This window comes from Alligator sinensis, unplaced genomic scaffold, assembly GCF_000455745.1.
Source record: "Alligator sinensis unplaced genomic scaffold, ASM45574v1 scaffold141_1, whole genome shotgun sequence".
Lineage (NCBI taxonomy): Eukaryota > Metazoa > Chordata > Crocodylia > Alligatoridae > Alligator > Alligator sinensis.
This window is the reverse complement of record NW_005842221.1, coordinates 442,560-453,211: the sequence shown is the minus strand read 5'-3', so window position 1 is coordinate 453,211 and position 10,652 is coordinate 442,560.

Here is a 10,652-nt window from a genome sequence, read left to right as displayed (position 1 = left end):
AACAAATAAGTATGAAGGCATCAGTAGCAGTTATGTGGTTTGTGTTATGCTGAGATTTATACCAAAACTGAAGTCCCCTTTAAGTGTAGCCTTCAGATTTGGGGCAATAACTTTTCAGAGAACAACTGCATTTTCTCGATATTAATTAGGGAACTATTTTAAACTTCTCTATTATAAGTAGGTTTCTCTTTGAAATTTTGCCTTATCGTCTTAGTTCCTCCTGAAATGAATAAGCTCATACTACCATTGGATTTCCTCTTCCTCTCACAAGGTGCTTACAGACATACAGACATTTGCTCTGACTCATTGCACTTTAGATAAAGCTGCATGAGTTAGAGTGCCTCCCCAACCCAACAGACATTTGCCTGTTGGGTTGGGTTGGGTTGGGTTGGGTGGGGGGCAGGGGGATAAAGCCTGCCTGCAGGAGCCCAAGAAGCCTGTCTACAGCTGCCCTTCTCCACCAGCCCCCGCCCCCACTGAACCCTCCCCTTCCCCAGCTCTGTGGCTGTCTGCAGGAAGGAAGGGGGAGCGAGCTGCTGGTTGGGATTTTCCTGGCCAGAGCTGGAGCATGGGGGCTGGGGAGGGGACTCCAATCCACCTGTCTCCCTCCAGCTCAGGCCAGGCAAGCCCTAGCTGCCAAGGAAATCCCCGTCACCTCTCTTTTCCTGTACATAGCCCCCAGGGGCAGGATTGGGTTCAGTGGCAACATGCAGGGAGTGCACAGGGGTGCACATGCATCCCCTGAGAGCAGTGTGCCCCCTGACTGGTCGCGCTCACCACTTAGGGGATGGGCAGGGGTGCAGGTGGGAGCACTGGTGCCCCCCATGCAAGCTCTGGCCGATTACTGAGTTAGCTGCAGCTGCTTCTGGGAGTGGCTACAGCAAACAGCCGGCACTTTCTCCTGGAAGCAGCCACAGCCACTTCTGGAAGCAGGTGCAGTGATCACAGCGATTGGCTGCAGCAATTGGCTGTTGCGGGATTGCCCTGTCTTTAGGATCACCCACGAGGGACCTCCCCTCCCTGGTCTGCAGGATCAACCATGGGGGACCCCCCTACTCTGGTCGGCGGGACTGGTTGCAGGTGGGGGGCATGTGCCCCCTGACTGAGGCGGCACCAGTCACCCATGGTTGGGTTGCATCAGCTCAGTCCTGATTGCACCACAACTTCCCTAAGGAGCTCCAAAGTGGAGCACCTTCATCTGATTCCTCATTTGATGAGGGTTAATTTTTCTTGTGATCGGCCACTTTAAAAGTGCTCTGCAGCCAGGCATGTGTAGAGTGCATTCAGGGGGCTGATTGTGTGACAAACATAACTTCTGTCTGTCCCCATGGTGAAATCAGAGAAGCCAGGAACTCCTGTGACAACTCTGAGTCTCATAGACTGAGACTAGCCTTCCTTCAGTGTGACCCAGGTTGTTCTAGGCTGCCTCCAGAAAATGTTGCCAACCTCTGTTCTGCATCACAGTTTTGCTTTGCTTTGCATTTTGGTACTTCCTCACCCAACAAATGATGGGCAAGCACTTTTGATAGGACATTTGTTTCTAAGAACATCTATCAATGTCTATTTCAGTCATATTAATGGTGGCTTGTTGCTAAAGAAACCATGGCAAAAATGTAGTTGAAATGTGCCTGGAAATTCCTAACAGTTAATGCCTTTACCAAAACTCCACCAAATTAAATAAACACCTATTTTGCAGAATTTATTTTGCTATCATAATCACTGTTTACCATTTGATGGCTAGTCTACTGACGACTAGTTATATACTGATTTCCCACATTTGCTTATCAGAGCAAGGCCTGGGGCTTATCCATGCCAAAATCTTTATTCACAGCTTTTTGGTCCTTTTTGTTCCCAACTTGCATTAGAGCTTTATTATTTTCCACAGTTGCAATCTACTGGGTGTATAGAAAGCCTCACAACACACTCAGAAAACTAGCATTGCATACTGTGCTACAGCAAGTTGTTTGTTCTAAGTCTGTGCAGTTACTGAATGGTAAAAATTTTAACTTAATATCACTAAAAGACCTACTGGATTATTTGGGAAAAAGTCTCTGACTGGATTATTTTATGAATTAACTGAATAAGAGAATATGGAAAAATTCAATCTTTCAAAACATGCACACATGGCATGCAATTCTATTACCCTTTGTATGCCTAAATGGCAGTTTTCCAGTAATGGAAATGACCTCTGTGACATTGATGCACAGGTTGCAATTCTATTACTCCTATGAGTGCATGCATTAGCAACTAAACAGCTGCTGTGAATGGTCAGTAGGTACACGGTGGCCAGGCATGTATACAGCTACATAGGCACACCTGGAGTACACACACATGTCACAGAATTGTAGATAGACAAAACCCCACTGGTAGTAGATGGAGGAGGGTGGGGCCTCTAGCATTTTAGCCCCAATAACTGAGTGGTTAGGGCACCCACCTAGAAAAGCAGGGTGCCTATACATGTGTTCTGATGCATTCTAATTAAAATACGTCAGAGCCGATTCAGTTAATCGAGTCTGCCGGACCATTCTACCTAGAACACTCTGGTGTGCTGCTGTGTCACGTATTCAGCATCCCACATTTCAAAATGGTGGCGGGGTGCTTTAACTGAAACTCGTCCAATGAACTTTAGTTAAAGTGTCTTCATGACCATTTTGAAATGTGGGGCGCTGAATACATGTGATGCTGCAGTGTTTTAATCAGAGTGGCTGTCCAGGAGCTTCTCTAATTAAAATGCCCTCCCTGCCCCAGCACATGTATCAACACCCCTGGAGACTTGGCTTCTAGTCCACATCCTTTGTTGGAGTTTGAACCTGTCTCACCAACTTCCTAGAAGAGTAGTCTAAGTGTCACACCATGGGTCAGGCGTTATCCAATTCCTTTTTCAGCTCTCCTGAAATTTCAGTTTCAGGGATTTTGACACTGGCGCCGGGGACAGGCCAGAGTGAAAGATAAGTGGGGCCAGGAGGAAGAAAATAAGCTAGAGAGTATGTGGCTCTCAGAGATCAATATGTTCCTTTTTTTCCTTGTGTCTGTTGTTATGACAATCAAAGATGCAATAGAAAAAATATTGCATGGTAGATTCCCACTGGACCAAATGTCTCTTCCATTCCCAGCTCTTGTGAAGCCCTATGAGGGCATATGGAGTCACCATTTAACTCCCAGTGCTTGTATGGGGCAATATGCAAGACTTACAGGAAGTGGGGTAATGGAGATACCAGCATGCACTTGTCAGAGTCTGGTAACATTTTGTGACATAGACAATTCCCAGGAGAAGGGGAAGAGCAAAGCAGGAAACTGTGCGTGTGTTTGTGTGTGTGTGATGTAGATTTACACACACATATATATGTACACACACACGCACAGTTAACTAGAGAAACAAATGCAAATAAAAATATAGAGGGTGGGGAAAAAGATATCAGAAAAAAATAAATAAAGGCCAGAAAATATGGGAGAGTGAGAGGCAGATGAAGCAGTATAGCCACTCCCTGAGAGATGGGATTCAATAAAATGGTAGGGAATTAGTATTCCAGATGGCACTGATCTAAGTCAATTTAGGTTGGAGACTCCTTTTAACATTGCTAGTGAATTTTTCCAAACAGGTTTCCTGGTAAATCACTGTGTCAATTGCCAGTCTCATTCAGGTCATTTATTGAATTCATTTCATTATGAAAAAAACATTATTTTAAAGGAAAAGAAAAACATTTAATTAGTTACACCTCCTGCCTCTGTCAGATACAATGCTGAAACAGCATACAAAGAAATGTTGACTGCAGTATTAACACATGGTGTTGAACAAAATAAAAAATTAAAATAAACATAATTCATTTAAATCATTTCAGGCAGTAACTTCAGTATCTTGGGTCTTTTATTAACTCAGTGGGTGAACTTTGAGAGGATCACTTGACAGAAACTGTATTTTCATAATCTTTTAAAAACACAACTGAAACTTCTCTGGTTAAATTAAGTAAACTTTAATTAAAGCTAATGGAAAGAGAAACTACCAAGTCCTGCCTTTGTGGAGAGTAATTTTAGAGAACTGAGCATTAAAAGGCAACTGTTACCTGGAAAACTTCAAAAAAATGTTCCATATAGAAGCTGTTTTTCTCATATGTCATGTGTTCATCTTTCCATCTTTTTCTATGATTACTAGAAATTTCTTAATGGGAAAATAATATTTTTAGACTCCACTCTTCAAAAACTTAATATCTTATAGGTTTAGGCTATTCTGTGTGATCCTAACAGTCTGTTTCCTTGTAATTTTTTTCATAAACAAAAACAAAAAAGGGGAAGTGAAGTTAGGGAAATGTGTGATCTTCAATCACAATATGATAAAATCTATCCAGCATAGCATATGAGGAGTTAACCTCAGTTCAGCCTTTGGCTGTGTAGACCTGCTTAGGAAAAGCCTTTATGGAAGGCACTTGGGAAGTTTAAGTGGAAATAATTTATTTGAGAAGATCATGTTCCACTTCTGGGGAACACAGGGCTCCAGGAGTCTTCAATTTACTTTCTGATTTTATTAGCTTGTTTCTGTGCCTTGTTTATAAAATCAAGTATTGCCAGACAGAGCCTGCTGACGGTGAGCTTTTTTTCTGTTAAGTCATTCTGCCAGTTTACAGTAGGGGAAACAGACTGATTGGGCAATAGGAGGTCAGTCTTGCTGCAAAACAAGGCCGGTTGGTCCAAAAAGTTTGGGAGCCACTCCTTTAAATAATCAAGGGACACTCTTTGGTGTGTTTCATTAACTTCTCTTGAAGTGAATAGATATGTTCCTCTGCTAATGAACACAGTATTTGGAATCTGATTTGACTACTAAATGATATAATGTGTCAAATTATGCAATATTAGTGTGGGTCAATTAAGTATGACACTTAAATGCTGGAACTATAAATAAGTGGCCACGGATACTTACAAAGGTCGTGAGCTTGTAGAACAGTGAAACTACTTTTGGAAATTATAGGAAAAAAAGAACAGTAACAGGGATTTTGATTTTTCCATAGGCAGCCTGTTCTTATTATGGAGGCACTTACTGTGGAATTCCATTATGCAAGTGTTAGTAACAATTCCATCGATTAAACTTAAATTCCGGACTTTAAAGTAGGCATTATTCTTTAGGGATGAAGGTTACAGTATATTATTTTCCAATTTACAGCTCTCACTCTGAATACTGCGTGAGTGTTCGGAGTTTTTACAAGTAAATCTGTTAGAGTTAAAATTAATTTAAAATGGGCTCTTAAAGAATTTTAGCACTTATTATCACACCTTTCTTTGTCATGAAGGATCTTAATAATGGAATAATACAGGATTTTCACATTTTTCATAGAGTTAAAGCTTACTAAAATCTTGTGCAGGGGCTGCATTTGAAAAACTCATCCAGTAACCTACATTATTAAAGATTAGCCTAATATTGATGACATTGACATGCAAAGGAGAGAAAAGGAGACAGAAAGGAGGCAACTGAGGCAGCAATGTGAAATCACCTAAGAACAGATCTTCCTTTGTTTTTTAACTCATGTATATAAGCTCAAGTCCTGAAATCTTTACTGAATTCTCATACAAGCAAAACTTCAAGTGGGTCAGATTCCCCTCTCTGATTTCACACATCCCATTAATGTCATTATGATTGTGAAGACTATAGACAGAGCTTGAGCAACAGTTCAGGTCACTCTTAAAAGGAGGGGGTAGAACTGCATGTTGTAGACTAACTAAGTCAGAGTGATAAAGCATAGGTCTTTGTGAGCCTGAGCTGTGAAAGGACATGTACAGAACAGTGTAGAAACTCATTTTCCTTCATAAAAAAATCAACATTTGAAGCAAGTTCTACTTATTCTGCAATAATATTTTGCACACAAGCAAATATTGTTATCCCCCACTCAAAGAGAAGGCAAATGGAGACACACTGAGTTATGGGACTTGTCCAAGGTCACACACACGCTTGTAGCAGAGCTGGAAACAGAATTCAGGTTTTGTGCATTCTTTCTCAGTGTCAGTTTGTGACTTAGAATAGGAGGAGCATATTTTAGTTCCATGGAGCAGAGGGGAAAGTGCTATTTCTTTTCTGCATGAAATTCCGAGTTGCTCCTCCTTTTTTATACCACAAAAACTTTTGATAAGGAAATTACATTAAAGAAAGAAAAAAAAAATGAAATGCTTAAAGAAAACATGCTTTGGGCTCATGATTCCTTTGGTCAGTCCTTCAAAATGGTTAGTGTCACTTAGATGGGCTGAAAACTCGTTCCTTCCTTCCTTCCTCTTTTTTCTCAAACAATGCACAGCAGTGTTGTTAACTACAGAAATCTACTGTACGTAAATATTTGACTTTGTGGTAGCATCCTCTTCACTTTAGAGCACTGACCTCCTTTACGCAGTTGCATTATTTGGAGAACTTTTATAGTTAAGTGCTAAATAGCTTGTGATAGTTGAATTTATTCTTTTGGGTCACAGAAGACTCTATATATACCTGGAATTTTCTTACTGTAGATAAATAGAAAAAAAGGAGAAAGCCCAGAAACAGTCAACTAGTACATTCAAATCTAAAATTTCAGGAGCAGTTGCAGGGGCACTCTAAAGTGAATGTAGAGTTCTCAAGCTTAAACTACATTTGGTGGTGTCTGTTTTGGGCAGTTCCTCTATAAAATCCTAAACTCTGCTAAATTTGGCATGCAAATGAACAATAAGGAAGAGAGAAAGAAGGCTATTGTGTTGTGGATAGAGAGACATTACTGTGTAAAATGTTAACTCAAGAAGTGTTCTGTTTGATAATGAAGGAGTTACAGTAGGGGAAACAGACTGATTAGGCAATAGGAGGTCTTAGTCTTGCTGCAAAACAAGGCCGGTTGGTCCAAAAAGTTCAGGAGCCACTCCTTTAAATAATCAAGGGACACTCTTTGGTGTGTTTCATTAACTTCTCTTGAAGTGAATAGATATGTTCCTCTGCTAATGAACACAGTATATGGAATCTGGAATCAGTATTTGGAAACTAAGAAGAGGTCTCACTTCACTTTATCTCACATGCATAGGATCAAGTCCTGGAGTCCTAATTCAGTTCTCACTCCAGCAAAACTCTGAGTTACATTTTGCTCTCAGATTTCACAGGAGGAGACTTCAGGAGTAAATGGGAACTCAATAATTTGTTAACTTCACTGGGAATTATGCTTAAGTAAAGAGTTCAAGATATGGCCATCAATATGTCAAACATGCAACATAAAACAGGCTGGTTCTACTTTGGCAGATTTCTCCACAGGATTTAGGAATATGGAAAGTGAAAATGAAGTATTATTTTGGATGAAACCATAGTCTTAAGAACAAATATTGTATTGTACAGATAAAGAAGTAAATGCAGTAAAAATATCTGTAATTTTACATTTATTTTGTAAACATACATCAGTTGCCCTGCCTCTCATTACTTTTATGCCAGTAAAAATATTTTACAATCACTTGCACAGTACAGCACCTAGCTATATAAAGTACTAGTTCAGTACATTCATTTTCATTTTCCACAATTTCAGCATGAGCTTAATCCAGCTCCATTTCTCTTGAGGGAGGCCTGAGCACCCTCAATAGCTGTAGACTTCCAAAACTTCAACAGAAGTTGAGTTTGGCAGCACCTTGCAGTAAGGAGCAAAAGCTCACTGTAACAATCTGTCAGTTGTCCAAAACAACCTCTGGATAAAAGAAATGTAGCCTACTTTAGACAAGAAGAGGAATAAATAAATGAGCCATACAGTGCCATAGCAAGGAAGTTTGGCACCCAGGGCAAGCCCATAGCAGCAGCCCACCCTTGCCCCACACACAGATCCAAGGGGCACACGTCCCCCCATGCTTGCCTGGGGGTGCACGCAGTGGTGGGAGCTGACCCCTCCATGTCCCTGCGCCCCGCCCAAACAAGCCTCTCGCAGCTCTGTCCTGTGCCCTGCCCTGTCTGGTGCCTGTTGGCGCCCCTTTGCTTTGGCATCTGAGGCAGTTGCCCCACTTGCCCCTCCCTTGCTATGGTACTGGAGACATACCCTGCAGGTCAATGCACTTGAGCTTTTAAGAAATCCACAGAGGAACAGCTTTTAGAGATATCGTCTGTTTGCTGAATGTAGCCTCCCACCTGTGCACTGAGATGTGAAACTAGGATTAGTTAGTAAAGTTCACTGTTGGCCTCGTGTCATGAGGTCAGGTAAGCCAAAAGCTAGACTACAGACAGCTTCATAACTTAACACCTTGAACTGAACCAAGATTCGGATACAAAGTCAGCGTTGTGTTAAGTGTCAAGTGTTCAACCAAGTTTGCACTGCAAAAGCAGTGTATTTCAGCAAAATCAGCTTGCCAAAAAAAAATGCTTACATATTGACTAAGAGCCTAGTTCTGTACAAGAGTACATCTTTACTACTTCACCAGAAGCAGCATGCTTGCTTTGCATCTCTAGTATGAAGACAAGCTATACCCTATAACAATTCCATCACATTACATTGCATTTTGCAGGATCTGTACATACTCTTTCAGTTAATGCCTATGAAGGAGTATAAAAAATAGAGGGTTCTGGCTGTGGGAATGAAATATGTCAGGGGCTCTGATTACTTGAACCTGCAGATCCAGGGCAAAAGTAAGTGTCTCATGTAGCAACTGCTACTGGATGTGGTCTTTGAGGAAAGAAATATAAATCTGTTGTGCATATTACACTTCTTGTATGTGAATATAGGGCATGATTCTCATTTAAATATAGGCTACTATATGCTATTTAGCTGTGAAAAGGACCTTTAGAATAACTGGTGCCTCAACTCTAAACATGCACTCTCTTATTTAAGTTAGCCCTATGTCTGCCTCCACTAGGAGATTCCAGTCTCTATCAGGAGAAAACATTAAGATTTTTTCCTTGCATAATCACATTTTATTTAGGACTCAGCAAAAATAGATTATCTGGTGCTTGCTGAGTATGTAAAACATGGTTCTGCTTTTGCTGAGTCCCTACTGGAAGTGACCCGGGAGAAAAAAATATTCAACAAGTTATCTCTTTCTGCACAGTTGATTTCAGTGAAATTGCACATTTGCTTATGCAAACATATAGTTTGGAGAAGTTAGATTTCTTTTTGTGCGTCAGGAGGAACAGCAAGAAACTCTGCCATCATGCTTGTTCTATACCAAAGAAATGCAACTTTTTTGATAGAGGTGCAGTATATCGCCATGGAAGACTTGCTGAAAAAACCTTTTATGGTGCGATGATCTGAATTAAAACTGGTTTCTTTTTCTGTTATTACTAGAGAGATAGTAGTGAAGTGACTAAGAGAATCATTTTGAAGTGACTCCACTCAGAGTCCAAGAAGAATTCAATTACTGCAGATTGGATCAGAAGCAAGGGGGGGGGGGGTGTTATTTGCAGCTGCAAGGTGATTGGAAGATAGGTCCAGGGCTTGGCAGTGGGGCTATGGTCCAACAAAGATTGGGAACCATTGGTCTAGACACCCAGGCCTAGGACATAATTGTACCCATGATTGCAGTGGAAGTTGAGAAGGCTCAGTACCTTATAGAAATAGGTCCTAGCTGAGACCCCATTGCCCAATGACATATCAATTCCTATAGATCCCAGTGGGACTTGTCATAAAGATGGCAAGACTAAAGAAGAGTTGCTGTCCTCACCACCAAAATGTAGGCGTCTCCAAAGAGAATTTAATCTTATACAGAATATGTCAGACCAGGTCGAGACGGGGCATGCAGAATACCATGTTCAGTGCCACCTTACATCAGGAAGGGAACTTTAGAGTGGCCAGAAGATTGACCTGGAGAGACCCTGGAGACAACCTCAACCCATGTTTGGAAGATGGTCTTTGTTATGGTTCCATGACATCTGATGAAATGAGCTTCAGCTCATCAAAGCTTTGTGCTACAGATATATATAACTACCAAAGTAGATGGAAGAAAGAACGAAAGAAATGTAATCTACTTTGGTTAGTGTATAGGGTCCAAATTCTATGCGACTTCAGCCTATGGGTTTTTATTGCAGCCCCCAGCAGCTGGAGCTCAGTTTTATGTTGAAGGTAGTCTTATGTAGAGTTTAGATGATGGGTTGCATAGGACAATTTGGATAGGGATGATCCTGCCTCAGGCAGGGGTTGGATTAGATGACCCCTGGCGGTCCGTGCCAGCCCTCCTCCTCTCGCATTCTACACTTCACTAAAATTAGCCAAGTGCCTGGATTTGGCAGCTCCCAGAATAGACAGGCTCACCCAAAGCTGATCGCGGCAAAGGGTGAGACGCCATTGCCAAACTTCAGTGCAAGTCCCAACTTGGGCATGAAGGGCAAGCACCTCACAGATCAGGGATGGGCAATTATTGTGGGCAGGGGGCCGCTTACTGAGTTTCGGCAAGCCATTGAGGGCCGCGTGGCAGGCAGATCAGTATTAATTTTCTAAATGTTTTAGGGGCCCCACGGGCGGATAGAATGGCCTGGCAGGCCACATCCGGCCCTCGGGCCGCATTTTGCCCCCCCCTGCCACAGATGCTGCAGGGGCAAGCTGGGGACCTGTGATCAAAGAAGCAGGTGACAGGCAGCTCAGAGGTAACTGTGGCTCAGCAACCACTCACTCACTCCCGGGGCCACTTGATCATAGAGTCCATCCGTGAGTCCCAGGGCCGGAAGGGGCCTCAGCCGACCTCAGATGCCCCGAGCC